Source organism: Atractosteus spatula, chromosome 4, assembly GCF_055471065.1.
Source record: "Atractosteus spatula isolate fAtrSpa1 chromosome 4, fAtrSpa1.hap1, whole genome shotgun sequence".
Lineage (NCBI taxonomy): Eukaryota > Metazoa > Chordata > Actinopteri > Semionotiformes > Lepisosteidae > Atractosteus > Atractosteus spatula.
In genome coordinates, this window is record NC_142709.1 from 42436618 (window position 1) to 42453977 (window position 17360).

A 17360-nucleotide genomic window follows, 5' to 3' on the forward strand; every position below is an offset into this window, starting at 1 on the left:
AAATAGCAATATTTTTATATTGTATGTAGATAACATTGAGTGTTGTCCAGTTATTTCTACTGTTAATAAATATTTGTATATCCCAGCTAGCCTTTGATTTATTACTTTGTTGCCAATGCTGTGCCAGAAAATAAAGAACTTGTTTTTTTTATTAATACAATTTGGGGATAATGATTACTCTTTTCTTAACCACGCCATTGAAACAATGTAACTTCCATTGTAACAAAATACAATTAAGTTATTTGTCAAAAAAACTTCACTATTTTTCCTAAACAATCAATAAAGGCACCCTCATATTGGCAATGCATCATACAGTAAAGTGGTTTACGTTGTACGAATGCTTGTGTGATTATGGCAATGTCCATATGATGCAGAACCAATGCCCATTGCAAAAACATGCATAAATGATGGCTGTGCCAAAATATCATGATTGCCACAAGGTAGAAGAGAAATGGTTATTGGGTTGCTGAAGGGGTGTAATGTCAATGTCCAGGATTGCCAGATACGTCGGTGTGCACCAGTCAACAATATCGCATCTGTAGTGCATATACATTCAGACTAGTTCAGCCAGGGCCACATGTAACCACTGCTGCACAAAATCTGTATATCCCATTAAGGCATCTCTGAGATTGTTGTGCAACTCCATTTGAGTCAGACACCTGATCAGGTGTTTGATCAATGTCTGTATAGTAAGACAACAGCTCCTACCACAGGAATTTATCAGACAGGGGAGTTGTGCAAGATGAAAGATTAACTTGTTTATTATGGCTTCAGTGTTGTGTTTAAGTCTTGGCTGGACACAGACATTTCAGTAGATATTTTCCTAAAACAAATTGACGTTTATGTTGTGCTCAGCAATGACTCACAGTGCAATCTGTTCTGGCATGAATACAAGGAGAAAGTGTAGGCACAGTGAGGTATTATAATAATTGCTTACACTTATAGCATTTTTCTGAACAATCCACTCGAAGCACTTTACAGGTAATGGGTCCTCCCCTCCACCACCAATGTGCAGCATCGGTGGTTATCCATGTCATGTTGCAAGGGTGGACTAATTTGGAGGTGGAGATAGGAAGTTATAGGCTACAATATGGTTTGCAAAGAGATTACAGTTTAGTGTTTCTTGATGCAGTCTTGTAGAGACAATATTCTTGCTCCTCATATTAGTTTGTGCAAAATTAAGTACTCGCATGTGATAAACATACTATGTACAATGAATCCATAAGTGCACCTATTGGATGCACCAGATCAACATTGTTGATATCCAGAGTTCCATGAAGCATCTCACACAGTGGAATCTGATTTTCCGGAAAGAAATGCTCTTCAAATGTCAATGCCACGTCGGTACACCAGATGCAAGTATTATTAGCAGTAAATGAAGTTCACGCAAGATATTGAACTCTCTCATTAAAGAAAAAAAAATGGACCACTGTAGTCTTTAACCTACTTTGACTTAATATTTGATATAAAGTCCCCCCATATTCTTGATAACTAAAATCTGACATTATAGTCATTTGTTGCATTTTAATACCTCTCATTATATATTGTAATAATACTATTGTTAGTCTGTGCCTGCCAAGGTGTTAAGACAGGCTCGGTGAAAACTAATTGATGAGCCAAGATATGCAGCAATCAGATAATTTTATTCGGTGACAGACTGAAGACTCTCAACCAGAGTTAGCAACTCAATGTCTGAGTTCTGAGGAATGATTCCTCGGAGCTTAAATACTGTCGAGGTTCCCTAATTGGCCTGATCTCGTTGAGGAAGGCCCTATGGAGTCTCCAGCATGTGCGGAATGCACATTGGCAATTGGTGGAACTAATGCAGCAGTGCTGGAGCTCATTGGGGCATAACAGCTATGTGATAGTGGTGTGATAGTTTTACCAGTATCAATTACAATTAGGTGCTTAGCATTCTGTACACCACTCTAAATTAGAATCTGTTTTAGTTGGTACAGATTACCCACTTTTATATCGACATAGAAATTGCTAAATTTTGTAACAAAATAGCAAACGAAGAGGTGAATGGATGGTCTATAATTCCTGTTTGGTATAACAGAGGATACACCGTCATGATACTCTCTCTAACTCTGGAATTTAAGAAGCAAGTGAGCTAGAAGTGAAGTCCTTTTTTCCTACAGGCTATAGCCAAAGCTCTTGCAATTCAGGCATACTGTTTGCAGACTGAAACCTAACAGTTATTATTGAATTCAGCAATTCTACCTTCTTAAATGTTGTATCTTGGTTAGTATGCTAAGGGTATCTTCAGACTTTGAAAGTCTGGGGTCTGGGACTTGTAGTCTTTTTAAATAACGTGTAGATAATATTCCATGTGTCCGTTTGTAAATATTTTAAACAACCCTTTGTCTTTTAAATAGGTTATTATGCTGCAATTAGCATAATAACAAAATCAAAGAACACTTGTGACCATGTTGCGATTTTCAACAAAGAGAAAGATGGAAATGCTAATACCTCTTATAAATTTATTTGCTAGGAAAAATGGTGTTATGATGTACAACATTAATTTTATGTTTTTTAAACTGTCATTAAATTTACTGCATCTGAGCCATTGAAAATAAATGTCAGTAAAACAAGACACCAATCATTCCAAACAGAAACGTTTACATGGAAAAGGTCCAAACTGTCAAAAAATCAATGTAAAACTCCATGAAATTGAAGGTAGAGACAATTATCATATGAGGAGCAAAGGGAATTTATTTCCCCTCACCACATCTGACATGACACACCATCTGGCACAGCTGGAGGTAATTGGCTTATTTTAGGAGTAAAAAAAAAACCTTTACCCTGACTACTGTGAAAACATCTTTGTTTCACTGTTCTGTGCCTTCATTTGGTGTTGTTAATAAAACCAAACATAGGTAATTAAAATTAAGCACAGAATGCAAAAATCAAAATGCCCTTCAAGCCACTTGTTCAGTAGCCTGTGTTAGAGACATGATCTCTGCTTCCAAGGCTTTGTAGTATATTATAAGGTTAAAGGAACTAAATCTATTAATGGAAGAAAATATTTGATCCATTATATAAAATTCTAATGATTAGAACTGTATAATGAAATATGACCACAGAATAACAATTAACAATTAAATTATGAATTATTTTAGGATGGAGTATAAAGTATAGTGTTGGTATTAACACCTAGAAAAATAGGTTAATTTAATAAGTACTTGGATATTAGAGTCACATAAGCTAGTGAGCTACCAAGCATCAACTTTGTTTGCAAACTTTTTATTATTTTTATTAATGTGATAGTTTTCTTTCTTAATGTTTCACAATGTTGCTAAGACATTGTGTTACACATGAATGAGTTATTTACAAAGCCCTAATCCTTATACTGTTATGCACATAAGAGTACACAAAAGAGTGCACATTATTTTTTTTATCTTGAGGATCAGTTTTTATCTTCAGCAGCAGTATATGAGTTCTGAAACCAAAATCATGACCACTTTATTTTTCTTCTCAAATATTCCTCTACTAAAACTAAAAAAGAATAAAAGGAATACAATACAACAATTTCCTTTCCCCTGAAGAAAAAAATAATCACGTTCCAATAATCATTAGAGAGTCTAAGCTATTTTCCCTTTTAAGAAAAAAAGTCTAATGAAGAATTGAGCATAATTGGGACACTACAAAGTAAAACAACTGTAGCCTATTTCAAAACTGAATATAAAGATAATTGTCATAAATAGAGAATAAAAATAAAACCAATTAAATCTAATTTCCAAGAATCACATAATGATGTTATATTCATTCTGGATGCAATACTGTGTACAGTATTATTCATTCACATACTGTATATTGATGTTAAAATATCATCTACAGAAAGGCAAGTTACTCTTAACTGAAAAAAAATCATTTTCAGTTATATAAAAATAATAATTTTTAATTGGTTCCTACAATGTGTGTTTTGCATAAGTTTATTTACTTATTTTCCCATGATCTCATGGCAGCAATTATGATTATTTTGTTTGTTCTTCTGGAGAAAATGGAAAGACTGAAGAATGCATGGGAGTCCACAGGAACTCATTAGTTTTCCCCTTCAATATATACAGTACTTCAGACTCCACAGGTTTATGTTTGTATTTTTTCAGGTAAATACTTGCTTTTGTATGTAGCGGGCAGTCAGAGCTCATAGTTTCTCACTTTAACACTACATGAACTGCTGAATTTAAATGTGACGGATTAGAACATAACTAACAACGGATGTTCATGGGGTCTTCAAATCTTTCTAAAGATTTTGTTTTACTCTTGAGGACAATGCATCCAAACTGACTTTTCATATTGTGATGCCCTGACGAGCTCCAGTGCTCCTGCATCAGCACCCCCAATCACCACAGCTCATTCCACATGTGGAAGGAGCTCATCAGGACCATTGCTAACAAGATCAGGTTAGGCTCATCAGCCTTGTTAGGAACCTCACACACTATTTAAGCCCTGAGGAATGGTTCATTGACATTGAGTCTCTAATGAGAGTGTGTATTTGTTCATGTTACAGGCTTTCCAGGAGTTACCCCACAGTTTTTTTCTATTTGCAGCCCTCCAGTTCCAATTTGCAGACACCATCATTTGCTAACTATCAATCATCCCCTCCTGTCTCCATTCCAGACCTGACTGCTTCACCTGCGCCTCTCAACTGCCTGTCATTTTCCCTTCTCCTTCCCCATTACCACATTCTTATCATTTGCTCACGTAATAAACTGCAATCTTCACCGCTAATCAGACTCTGAGAACAATTACAATTTTCCACCTATGGGCTTGGTGTAACAAATATTTAGTTCAAGTTTATTTGTCATTCCAGCCATATACAAGTATACAGTGGAACAAAACATTGTTCCTCCTGGTCCACGGTGCAGATACAGACAGGACACCGATATAGACATTGTAGGCAGGATACCCATACTGCAAAGTGCAAATAGTGCAAATTACTGAGGCAAATACATAATACAATATACAGAAAAAACACTTGGGGAATTTAAATCCTGTTTCTGGAATTGGAGTGGGTGCAAGTAGATTCCAGGGTGTTGAGGAGCCTGACAGATACTATACTGGAGGCCCTATGTATGCAGCGTTTGGGTTAGATGAGTGAAATGGAAGGGAAGGAAGCTCCAATTATGTTTTCAGCTGTTTCCACAATTTGTTGCAAGGTCTTACGGTCTGAAGTATTCTGGGGGATGATTGTATTAAATGCTGAACTGAAGTCAATGAAAAGCATTCTTACATAAGAGTCTTTCTTGTCCAGGTGGGACAGGGCCAGGTGAAGGTCAAGAGATACAGCATCATCATTAGACTGGTTGGGGCGGTATGCAAACAGAAGAGAGTCCAGAGGGGTAGGGTCTGGACTTTATGTGTGTGACTGGAGACTGCGTTTCCAGATCACCTGGCACTCGTGAGGTATCCACATGAACACATACACACACGTAAACATTTCACTATCTAAACAAAGGCAATTACGCTGGTTTCCAATATAAACAAACTAGTCTGGAATTACGGGGATAGCTTTGCTTGCTCTGTGGGTGCACACACAGAGTAAAGTAAGCTTGTTCCCGTATTATCAAAATTAATCATTAACTTAAACACCTGTTTTCCTTTGTTTTAGAAGTGAAATGAACAAAATTGGTAGTCAACTCACGTGTCTCAAATAAATAAGCTGTTTGGATTTCTCACCGGCAAAATGGTTTCTCCCGCAAACCTGTAGGAGCCAAACGTTGGCATGGTAACAGGGGCTGGCTTAGTAGTGCCTGTTTCAGGATTGCGCATGCGTGGATTGATTTGTACGAAGATACCATTAAAAGGGGGTAGTATTTGCCAAAACAACAGTTATGTACATTAAAGGAGTGTGATATTTTAGTTTTGGTGATATGTTCATTGTTTAATTTCATATTTAATGAAGAAATGTTTATAGCAGAATTCTGATTATTAATAAAATTAATAAATTTCTGATTATTAATAAAATTAGTGGAATATTCTAGGGGAGGAGTTTAACCTAGAAAAGGAGCTCTTCAAGATAGAAGAAGGGGGAGATAGGAGAAGGTGGATTGTGGGGTAGAATAGGAGCTGCCCACAACAATCTAGTATTTTTTTGTATAGTAATTAATGGATATAAATATTTCGTACTATAGCTTTGTGTTGTTGATTTTTTTCTGGTTAGTTTGTGGTTTTCACTTTGTTTTTTGGGTGTGGACTTTGGGAACATAGTTCCTCTTAATAAACACCATTGCATATCTTTGCAATTGTGGCTGTGCCATCATTATTGTTATATTCTATCTACGCCTCTAAACTCTGCAAGGAGGAGACTTTGACAATGTGCTTCATGACTAGCCTCTTGAAGCACTTCATGATAATTGGTGTGAGTGCCACGTAATCATTAAGGCAGGACACGGCTGACTTCTTCAGCACTGGTATAATAGTGGTGAATTTGAAGCATACAGGAATGACCACCTGGCACAAGGAGATCTTAAAGATATCTGTGAGGATGTCAGCTAGCTCTTCTGCACATTTCTTGAGCACACGACCAGGTATATTATCGGGTCCAGCAGCCTTACGTGGATTAACTTTGGCTAGTGTTTTCCTCACATCTGCTGCGGACAGGCAAAGCACCTGATCATCGGGAGGAAGTGTGGTTTTTCTCACAGGCACAACGTTCATTGCTTCAAACCATGTGTAAAAGTTGTTCATCATATCAGGGAGGGTGGCATCACCATCACTGGCACATGGGGTAGTCCTGTAATCAGTAATGGCCTGGATGCCCTGCCACATGCACTGCGTGTCTCTGGTGTCAAGGAATTTCCGTACATAAAGATGCAGGCATTCAAAACAAGCTGGGTAGGCTGCGGTATAACGCGGTGGGTGAGTCGCATCAAAACGCTGTATGACGCGGTATAACGCATCATTTCGCGTCACACCGGAAATTACCATATGCAAATTAGATTGTTAATAGTATCCGGAATCACCTTGTAAAACTGCCAGGAGGAGCTAATAAAGTTTAACCTCTCATGTTCAGCATTTGAGCTTTTAAATTTAAACTGTGTATTACAGCATGTTAATCATCATTCATTAAAAAGTTGGTATATTTTATGAAAGCAAGATTGTTCAGTTGGGCAAAAGTACACAACCTACCTTTATCATAAATATTTTAATTATGTAGAAATATTTTATGCATCAAAGTCTTTACCGAAGATATTGCTAATAGTATTAATAATGAATGACCTTGGACAAGCTGTAAACTCAAAGTATTACGCTGGTCCACATTCTTTGTAACCATCTTTGTAAACGAAAAGACTTTATTTTTTCATCGACAAAAAGTAACACCACAGCATTTCGTTGATCCGATCACGCATTCATCTCCAATCATACAAAGTAAGTCACAGCCACAAGTAACTAACTAACAAGGACAGGACATTAGCTAGCCAATATGATAAAGGCATAAATGACATGTTTTTTGTTTATTTCTTTAGCACATTTATTTGAACATTTCCATCAAGCACTGAAAAACTGTCCAATCCCTAGTTCATCAGGCATTTTCTTTTTCGCTGCGGGAGCGCTCCTACTGGTCCTGGTCTCAATGCCTTCTATGATATAACGCCAGCGATTTGTTGTTAAAATTGGGTTTCCTATAACGATGCAGCGAACTCTTTTATGTCCATTATAACAGACATAATCTCCCTTGCTTTTAACCAAGCGTTTCATAATTTCTAAGAATGAAAATGATTTAAACTATGTGACACTTATCATTCAACGAGGGCTCAAAATATTACAAGGATCCTCAAGAGCGCAACAAAGACAGCAGAAAAAGATATCAGATACGTGAGAATCCAAGCTTTTTTGTTTACGCTAAGAAGTAGTCTTTAAAATTTCTTTATCACACAATCATGTCAAAATTCCGGGGCTTTGAATGTGTGTCAGCCAATCAGATTTCAGGACCGGAATTATCCGTTTTATAATTGGAATATAGTATGGAATAGCGTATCTAAAGAAATTAATAATGATATTAATTTAAGGATCTAAATATCTAAAAATATGTATCTATATAGCAGGTAGTATTACTGTATTCCACTTTCTTTTTAAACACGGAAAAACAGATTCACAACGCGAAGCTGTCACTCCTCTGTGTAAAAGAAAAACCGGTTTGAACACTGTGGCTGCTGTTTTTAATAAGCTGCTGAGTAAGGAATAGGAATGTTCCTGCTGTCAGTCTTTACCAAATATATCACTAATAGTATTAATAATGAATGACCTTGGACAAGCTGTAAACTCAAAGTATTACCCTGGTCCACGTTCTTTGTAATTGTCTTTGTAAACGAAAATACTTATTTTTTAATTGACAAAAAGTAACACCACAGCATTTAGTTGATCCGATCATGTATTCGTTTCCAATCATACAAAGTAAGTCTTGAGAATCTCCGATTCACCATGCCTTTCACATGCTCATAAACGATATTAATTTAGGAACATAAACATATTATGTAAACTGTACTGTATATTGCTGGTCTTGGTAGTTTAAAGAAAAAATACACACCAGTATTCCATTTCTCCCTAAACATTTTAAGCATCAAAGTCTTACATGTGGTTATTTCGGAAATGTTATTACGTGAGAAAGGCTAAACATTTAGGTTCAGTAACGCGTATGCCGTATGGTATACATGTTTGTTTTGGGTTTTGCTTGTTCACGTATCTCCCCTTTTTATAAAACGACATGGTTGAAAACTGTTCCAGAGCCACTGTTTCATCAGTGAAAAGTACATCATGAAATGTCTCTCCCTGTTCAATCCATTGGAAAAAAGAAAAGGAGCATAAAGCGTCTGATGGTCATAAACGATATTAATTTAGGAACAGCATCGGAAATATTTTTCTAACTGCACTGCATCGGAGAGAATACCATAGCGTGTTTTTTTTTTTACTCCCTGGCGGAAACGGGCTTCCATAAGAATCAGTATAGCTTCTGGGAAATACATTTTTCCTGCAAGTGTTTCATTTTGAGCTGAAGACCCTCACACCTGAAGAAGGATTCATAGCCGAAACGTAGCAGGTTGACGTGGCTGACACTCCTCCATACACTCAAGTGAAAAATTAATAACTCCAATGTAAACGTCGTATTTACAATTTGTTGATAATAAAAATGTGAAGTAATCTAAAGCTTTCTCAGTCAAGTATGATAATTTACCTAGGGAGCTGTGTAAGCATGTGTTGGCAGCAAAAGATTGGCTAAACTGGAAAGAAAACGCTTTCAGAGAAAATGTTTCAAGTGGAGAACACAGATCCCCAATGCAATTTCAACCAAACCTGTCCCCACACACCCTGAACCCACTGCGATTAGAATATACACAAAGCACTGAAAGCTTTCGAGTAGATGATCAGGTGTTTTGCAGACATTGGCATAGTAAGTAATTCAGGCTTTATGAACTCCCACCTGGGATTCGATAAATTTGGGTTATTAATTATTAGAGTTCATAAAGCCTGAATTACTTACTATGCCTGTCTGCGAAACACCTTTGCTAGTTAATGCTACAGAGCTTCACTTTCTCGGGCCTGATTTTTTTTAGGCAAAAACCAGGCTAACAGGCTTGTTTTGTGATCTTCCTAAGTTTAAGCGCAGTGTCAAAATGTTTCCATATGAAAGGATTCATATGAAAGGCAGTGATGTCACCATCCTGAGGCGTATGTGTGTGGCAGATCTGTGATGTGGTTGAGTGTGAATTGTGGTGAGCCTCTGATTGGGGAAAAAAAGACCTGCTGATCTGTTCTACATACCAGGAAGACAACAGAATATGACTTTTTCTATTTGAAACGTGTATTTTAAACTTTTAATTAAGAAGTAAAAACCTTACAGTGTACACAGATTTCTAAGCTGATCAGGAGGAAGAAAAATCACCCGTGTTTCGTGCATAAAAAGTGGTTATTAACTATCGAAACCTCTTTTTATAGCTTTTAAAGTCGTGCAATGTCTAAGCAGGAACACATCATGATATCTTATATATGAAAAATACGTAATATAGCACCCAAACAAACGCAGACGCATTTTTAATAAAATGCTTTTCTTCATTCATAATCTGACTCGCATAACTCACATTCCCGAATGCCCCCCACCCCGCTTAACAATCCTAGGAAGATTAAGGAAGGAATATGTCTGTATTCAACGTCCTATATAATAATGCCACAATATGTCTTTTATGTGTCGCAAAAAACTGACTTGCTTTAACAAAATATATTTACTAATCCTTTCGCCTGGCAATCTACCTGAATGCTCAACTATCTGAGAAGCCCTCCGTGAAACCAAAAGAACCACAATTGAACGAGTGTTGATAATAAGAGAGAGGGAGTCCCCGTTACCCCCATTTTGATTTAAATCGCAAACGTGAGTTTAGTTAAATGTCTTTATTGATTCACAATCTGACAAATGCAACGTAAATCATTCTTTGTCTTCTAAGTATCTTAATAAACTTTCAGCATAGCTTTCTCCCAGTTTAGATTTATTTTTCTTGGGATCTTGGGATCAAATGTGGAAAGATTAGATTGTAATTGTTTTTATTTTTAAAATACATTTTAGAAAAGTGTAATCTATACTAAAAAGCTGTATTTATTTAATACAACTCGATACTTATATTAATAGAGTTTAGTTGATACTGTTTAGACTTTTAATTATTTTAAACTGTATTACAGCATCATACACATGCTTAAAAGAGAAGAGAGAAAACACAATGTTTCGGCTGCGAAGCCGTCTTCAGGTGTGAGGGTCTTCAGCTCAAAATGAAACACTAAAATGTAATGTAGGCTCGGGTTAAACTATGATTTGGGCTTGCTTGACGTCACTGCCTTTCATCTGAAATCCTGCTTGAATCCTGCTAAACTAAAAATTAGACACAAGAAGAGAAGAGGCTCTGGTGAAATTTCTCTTTTTTTTTGCCTGGATAAAGCGGTTAGAAAATAGGTGGATTTACACCTGTGAAAAGCGTTCCAATTTTAATGCAATATGGAAGACATTATTAATAAAAAATGATCTTGTACGGTCTGTAAACTGAAAATGTATAAAGGAGACACTTTGAGTATCGCCTCTTTTTACACTTGGAAGAACATTCCAATGTTAATGCGACACTGAACATATTATTAATAACCTTTTAAATCTGAAGGGCGATCTAAAGGGATCCACACGGCACAGGTCCCTGCTAGCTATTCAGAGGGAAAGACAGTGACGTCACCGCTCAGGGGAGCAGACACACCCTCTAATGTCAGGCGTATGCGTTAAATATATTTAGATCTTTGAATTAATATAGTTATTGATTTCTTTAGCCTCACAATATTGCCCTATAATACTCTTCTTGTGTCTAATTTTTAGTTAAGCAGGATTTGAGCTACTGACCGTAAAAAAACAGGATTCACTTTTTTCACATATTGATGATAATGATATCAGTAGCAGTTTGAAACTATTCGTTGTTATTAATAAATGCCTTAGATTTGAACATGTTGTGATATTTAGAAATATAAAAAAGTCAATAGAGTATCCATAACATTGCTATTTTGCTATTGCTATTTTAGTTTCTTAAAGAAATGTTTGTTAAAAGAAAACTCGTGGCGATAGCTGGATTTGAACACCCAACCTCTCGCTTATAAGTCAGTCACTTAAACCATCATGCCACTGACACAGTCCCATGACAACCACTGGAACAGCCGTACACATATACTACTGTTTGTGTTACAGTGTAATATGTGAATATAATTATATCATTATTAATTTCTTTAGAAACGCAATTCCATATTATATTCCCTATTAATCAAATTCTGAAAGTATGCTTTGTTTCCTCCAATAACAAGCATATTCACAGAAAAAGTTAAAACGATCACTTTTCACAAAGTATATATACGTACAGTAATATGTTCAGAAGGAGCACGTAAAAACGTTCCAGAAATAACCACATGTAAGACTTTGATGCTTAAAATGTTTAGGGAGAAATGAAATACTAGTGTGTATTTTTTCTTTAAAATACCAATACCAGCAACATACAGTTTACATAATATGTTTATGTTCCTAAATCAATGTCATTTATGACCTTCAGATGCGTCATGCTCCTCTTCTTTTTATGCTCGGCTACCTAAATTTCTCTTTAGTTGTAAAATTCCATATAAATATTCAATACTAAAATGTGCACAGTAAAGAGATTAAATGATTAAATATTTTCACTAAGAACCAATACACCACAAGCCCGAAAGCGCAACATTATTAATATCTTCCGTGTCGCACTATATTCCCTATTATAAAACGGATAATTCCGGTCCTGAAATCTGATTGGCTGACACATTCGAAGCCGTGCTATATTCTCTAATATACGCACACCCCGGAATTTTGACTTCACTGTGTGATAAAGAAATTTTAAAGACTACTTCTTAGCATAGATAAGAAAAGCTTGGATTCTCATGTATCTGATCTCTTTTTCTGCTGTCTTTGTTGCGCTCTTGAGGATCCTTGTGATATTATGAGCTCTCGTTGAATGATAAGTGTTGCATAGTTTAAATCATTTTCATTCTTAGAAATTATGAAATGCTCTGTTAAAAGCAAGGGAGTTTTTATGTCTGTTATAGTAAAATAAAATGCCTGACGAACTATGGATTGGACAGTTTTTCAGTGCTTGTACAATCGATGGAAATGTTCAAATAAATATGCTAAAGAAATTAACAAAAAAAGTCATTAATTCCTTTATCATATTGGCTAGCTAATGTCCTCTCTTTGCTAGTTACTTGTGGCTGTGTTTCTGTGTTGCGTAGCAGCGAGGGACTATATTCTCAGGTGGGGAACGTAAACAGCTTAATTTTCATGTTAAATAAATTTTTTAAATTAAAATTCATTCTATACAGCAAATGCATATTTGGGGACCATTTTATAAAACTTTGATGTTTAAAATGTTTAGGGAGAAATGTATACAGTAATATGTTTATGTTCCTAAATTAATATCGTTTATGATCTTCAGATGCGTTATGCTCTTCTTCTTTTTATACTCGGCTACTAAAATTTCTCTTTAGTTGTAAAATTCCTTATAAATATTCAATACTAAGCGGATTAAAAAGTGCACAGTAAAGACATTAAATGATTTAATCTTTCCACTACCGCCCAATGCACCACGAGTGCCCCTGTTGGTCATTTTGGCCAGCCAATCACATACCGAGGTGTGACGTAGTGAGCTGCCTGCAGAACGGGTTTGTACCGCACACTTTGAATGGCTGCATCTGTATGTGGGCTTTGCCTCCCTGATGGCATGGGACAGGTTGCAACATCATGGGTTCTTAGCAGTGTACAGAACTCTGCAGTCAGCCATGGCTTCTGGTTGGCCCATGTGATGGTGGATTTGGAGACCGTAACATCTTCTATACAGTTGCCGATGTAGTCAGTCACAGATGCTGCATACTCCTCTAAGTTGATCAGATGATCATAGGTAGCAGCCTCCCTGAACATATTCCAGTCTGTGTGCTCAAAACAGTCCTGTAATGCTAAAATGACTCTATCTAACCATACTCTGATCTGTTTCAGAACCAGTTTGGCACGTTTGAGCAGCGGTCTGTATGCTGGGATTAGAATAACAGATGTGGTCAGAGTAGTTCAGGTGGGGGCGGTGAACAGCCTTCTACTGTACCTTGTATTTTGATAACCCTCACAGTAAGGTCTGCAGCCTGTATCCAGGCAGACTGGTATATGTTTGGTGCACAATTTATGTTTAATAAATGTATCTCGTGTATTGAATCCGTGTGTGTGCGTTGTTTGTTGTTCTGACAATTGATTGTCTAAAAGCCATAATGAACCACCTCATGATTACTAAAACCCCTACATCTGTATAGGGACTGGAACCATGTTTCAGCACAGTGTTGGACTAGAGAATGCCCGTACATAAATCGCTAGCCAACGCCAACATGGACGCTTCGCTTGAACACTGGAGTATATGTTTGGACACTTGTTGACAACTGAATAGGTTTTTATTCAGCAGCACTACACCAGAAGCAAACTGAGTTTCTTCCTCCTAAAGAGTCAGCCGGACTACTAGTAGGTCCCTGAGAGAGACACTATCAGGCGTGTCGCCACAGCAGAAACCTCTCCTCCTAATTTGTCCGACTCCTTCCTGCACACCAAGTGGTTGGCCAGGACCCAGAGGATGCCGGAAAGTTGCTTATTGAACAACGTAGGAATTTGACACAGCCACTAGCTGGTCTTTGGTGTCCATGCCGGGAAATATGAATCCATATCTGGTTAAGTAAATCCAATGTTCTACATTGCATCTCAAGAATTCAGTTGTTACCTCAACTCAAGTTGATACCAATTCAATTAATATGAGTAATGTATTTACTTTTGAGTAGTTAATGTAGACTGATTAAGGATAGTATATCTCTTCGTGTTTTGCATCTCTTCATGATTATATACCTTGCACTTTGATAACCCTCACAGTAAGATCTGCCACCTGTATCTAGGCAGACTCTTATGTTTTATGCACAATTTATGTATTAATAAATGTATCTCATTTATTGAATCCATGTGTGTGCATCGCTGATCGATTGATTTTCTAATAGGCACAACAAATCACCTTGTGATTACTGCTACAATCAATAAATTGTCCCAATAAATTCACAAAACCCCTACACTTACATAGCTGAAAATATAAAAATAGTCTTTTTAATACCACTTTGGTATTCTCGATGCTAATTATAACATACTACTTTGTTTAAGGCTTGTTGTAAAGGCTTGTGTTAAATTGCGTCATTTATAAAGTATTTTGTGATGTATAAAAACAATCAATAATTGTTCATATAGTGTACATAATATTTAGTATTAATGTAGAATTAATGTTTAGGCTATTGAAAAAAGTAAAGTCAAATAGCCCATTTATTTTTTGCCAAACATTCTTGTGATCGATTGACTGGCAAGCACTGTCAATCACGATCGACTGATCGGCAATCCAATCAGCATCCCTGTTCTAGATGCAAACCTATCCACCAAACCCACTGCACCAAGGGGCTGCTAGGAAACATAGCTTTAAATGTTTCAAAAGTGATCATGTGTGAATGAGTCAAAGAAAAAATAAAACATGTTTACAAAGAAAGTGGACTACGGCAATACTACCAGCTACATAAAATATATTATTATATTTAGATCCTTAAGTAAATATCATCATTAATTTCTTTAGTTACGCGATTCCAAATTATATTCCCTATTAAGCGGATGCTTAAAAGTAGATATTTTTTTACTGAAATAATGTGAGCAAGTATTCATAGAAAAGGTTAAAACATTATAGCTTTTTGTAAAGTATATTAACTTAATATAGTCAGAAGAAACACGTAAAAACCTTTCCAAAATAACCACAGTAAGTAACCGAATTAAAGAATTTGATGCCTAAAATGTTTATGAAGAAAGTGGAATACTGTTGTTTTTTTTTATTTTAGCTACCACTACCAGCCATATATTATATATTAACAATATAAATTATACCAGTATGTATAATATATTAATAGTTCAGAGATGTTATGCTCCTGTTATTTTTATGTTCAGCTACTAAATTTTCCCTTTAGTTTTAAAATTCCATATTAATATTCCATATTAAGCAGGTTTAAACATGCACAATAGAAAGATTAAATGAAGCAATTATTTCCAAGTGTCAATCATCTTTGGCCAGCTAATCAAATGCCGTGGTATAGTGCAGCCCCGATAACGTGTTATGGGGTTTTAACACGCATTCTGAATGGCCACATCTGTATCTTTTACCCAGGAAACCCAAGTTCCCTGAAACACAGAATAACAAGCTCTCTCTAGAAAGGCTCAAATACTTAGAAAACATTCTAAGTATCAAAATCTAAAAAAAACAAAATCTAAGAAAACATTCTTAGATTTCTTTAGTTCTAAGATTGACAACATCCGGCATCACATTCTCTCCGCTACGCATATCATTTCCGTACCTCCTCCCTCCTCATCCAACTTCTCTGGTTCCCTTCTCTCCAGCTTCTCTCTTCTTGACTCAGCATCCCTCAGTAAACTAGTTACACACATCAAACCCACCACATCGATTTTAGATCCCATTCCCACCACTTTATTTCAGTCCTGTTTCTCTTCTCTCTGTCCCATTGTCCTCAATATTATACATGAATCCATGAGCACCAGCATTGTAGCAACGGTCCTCAAAACTGCTGCCATTACCCTAGTTCCAAAAAAGCCTAACATGGCTTTCGACAATCTTAACAATTTTCGCCCCATCTCCAACTTACCCTTTCTTGCTAAAGTTCTAGAACGTGCCGTCACACTTCAGTTACATAACCATCTCATGACAAACAACCTTTTCGAACCCCTCCAATCTGGCTTCCATCAACTTCACAGCACAGAAACTGCCCTGGTCAAAGTCACTAACAATATTCTAATAGCTTCTGATTCTGGTTCTCTTTCTATACTCAACCTTCTTGATTTCAGTGCTGCTTTTGACACTGTTGACCATAACATCTTACTTTCTTGTCTTGAGACTGTGTTTGGAGTTTCTGGCACTGCTCTCAAATGGTTCAAATCTTACCTCACTGATCGCTGTCACTTTGTGTCTCTCAATGGTTAAAGGTCTGAAATTGGTCTTGTTAAGTCTGGTGTTCCTCAGGGCTCAATACTGGGCTCCTTGCTCTTCAGCATTTACATGTTTCCACTTGGTCAGCTTTTAAGATCACATGGCCTCAGCTTTCATTTTTACGCGGACGATACTCAAATATGCATCCATACCAAACCTGACACTGATTTTAGCTGTCTCTAATCTATCTAATTGCATCTCTGACATAAAAATTTGGATGACTCAAAACTTCCTTCATCTTAACTGCGACAAGACCGAAGTCATGCGTATTGGCACCCCCCATCAACTTCATAAAGCCAGTCCTGTAACCCTTTCTGTAGATGGCCCTGTACTTGAGCTTCAATCAAAATTGAAAAACCCTGGGGTTATATTCGATTCTGGCTTAACATTCAACCCACATGTGCAGCATACTGTCAAAACATCTTTTTTCACCTTAGAAATATCACAAGACTACGCCCTATGATATCATTTACTGTGGCTGAAAAGCTGATCAACACATTTGTATTCTCTCGAATTGACTACTGTTTTATGTTCTACTTGCAGGGGTATCAAACTCTACTCTGAACAAACAGCAGTTTGTCCAAAATTCAGCAGCCAGAATCCTGACCAGGTCTAGTGCAAATTTTCACATTACTCCTGTCCTGGAGTCCTTGCACTGGCTTCCTGTCAAATTCCGTGTAGACTTCAAAATCCTCATGCTCACCAATAAGGCTCTGCATGGCTTGGCACCTCAGTACCTGTCTAAACTATTATCGCCCTACTCCCCACCTCGCA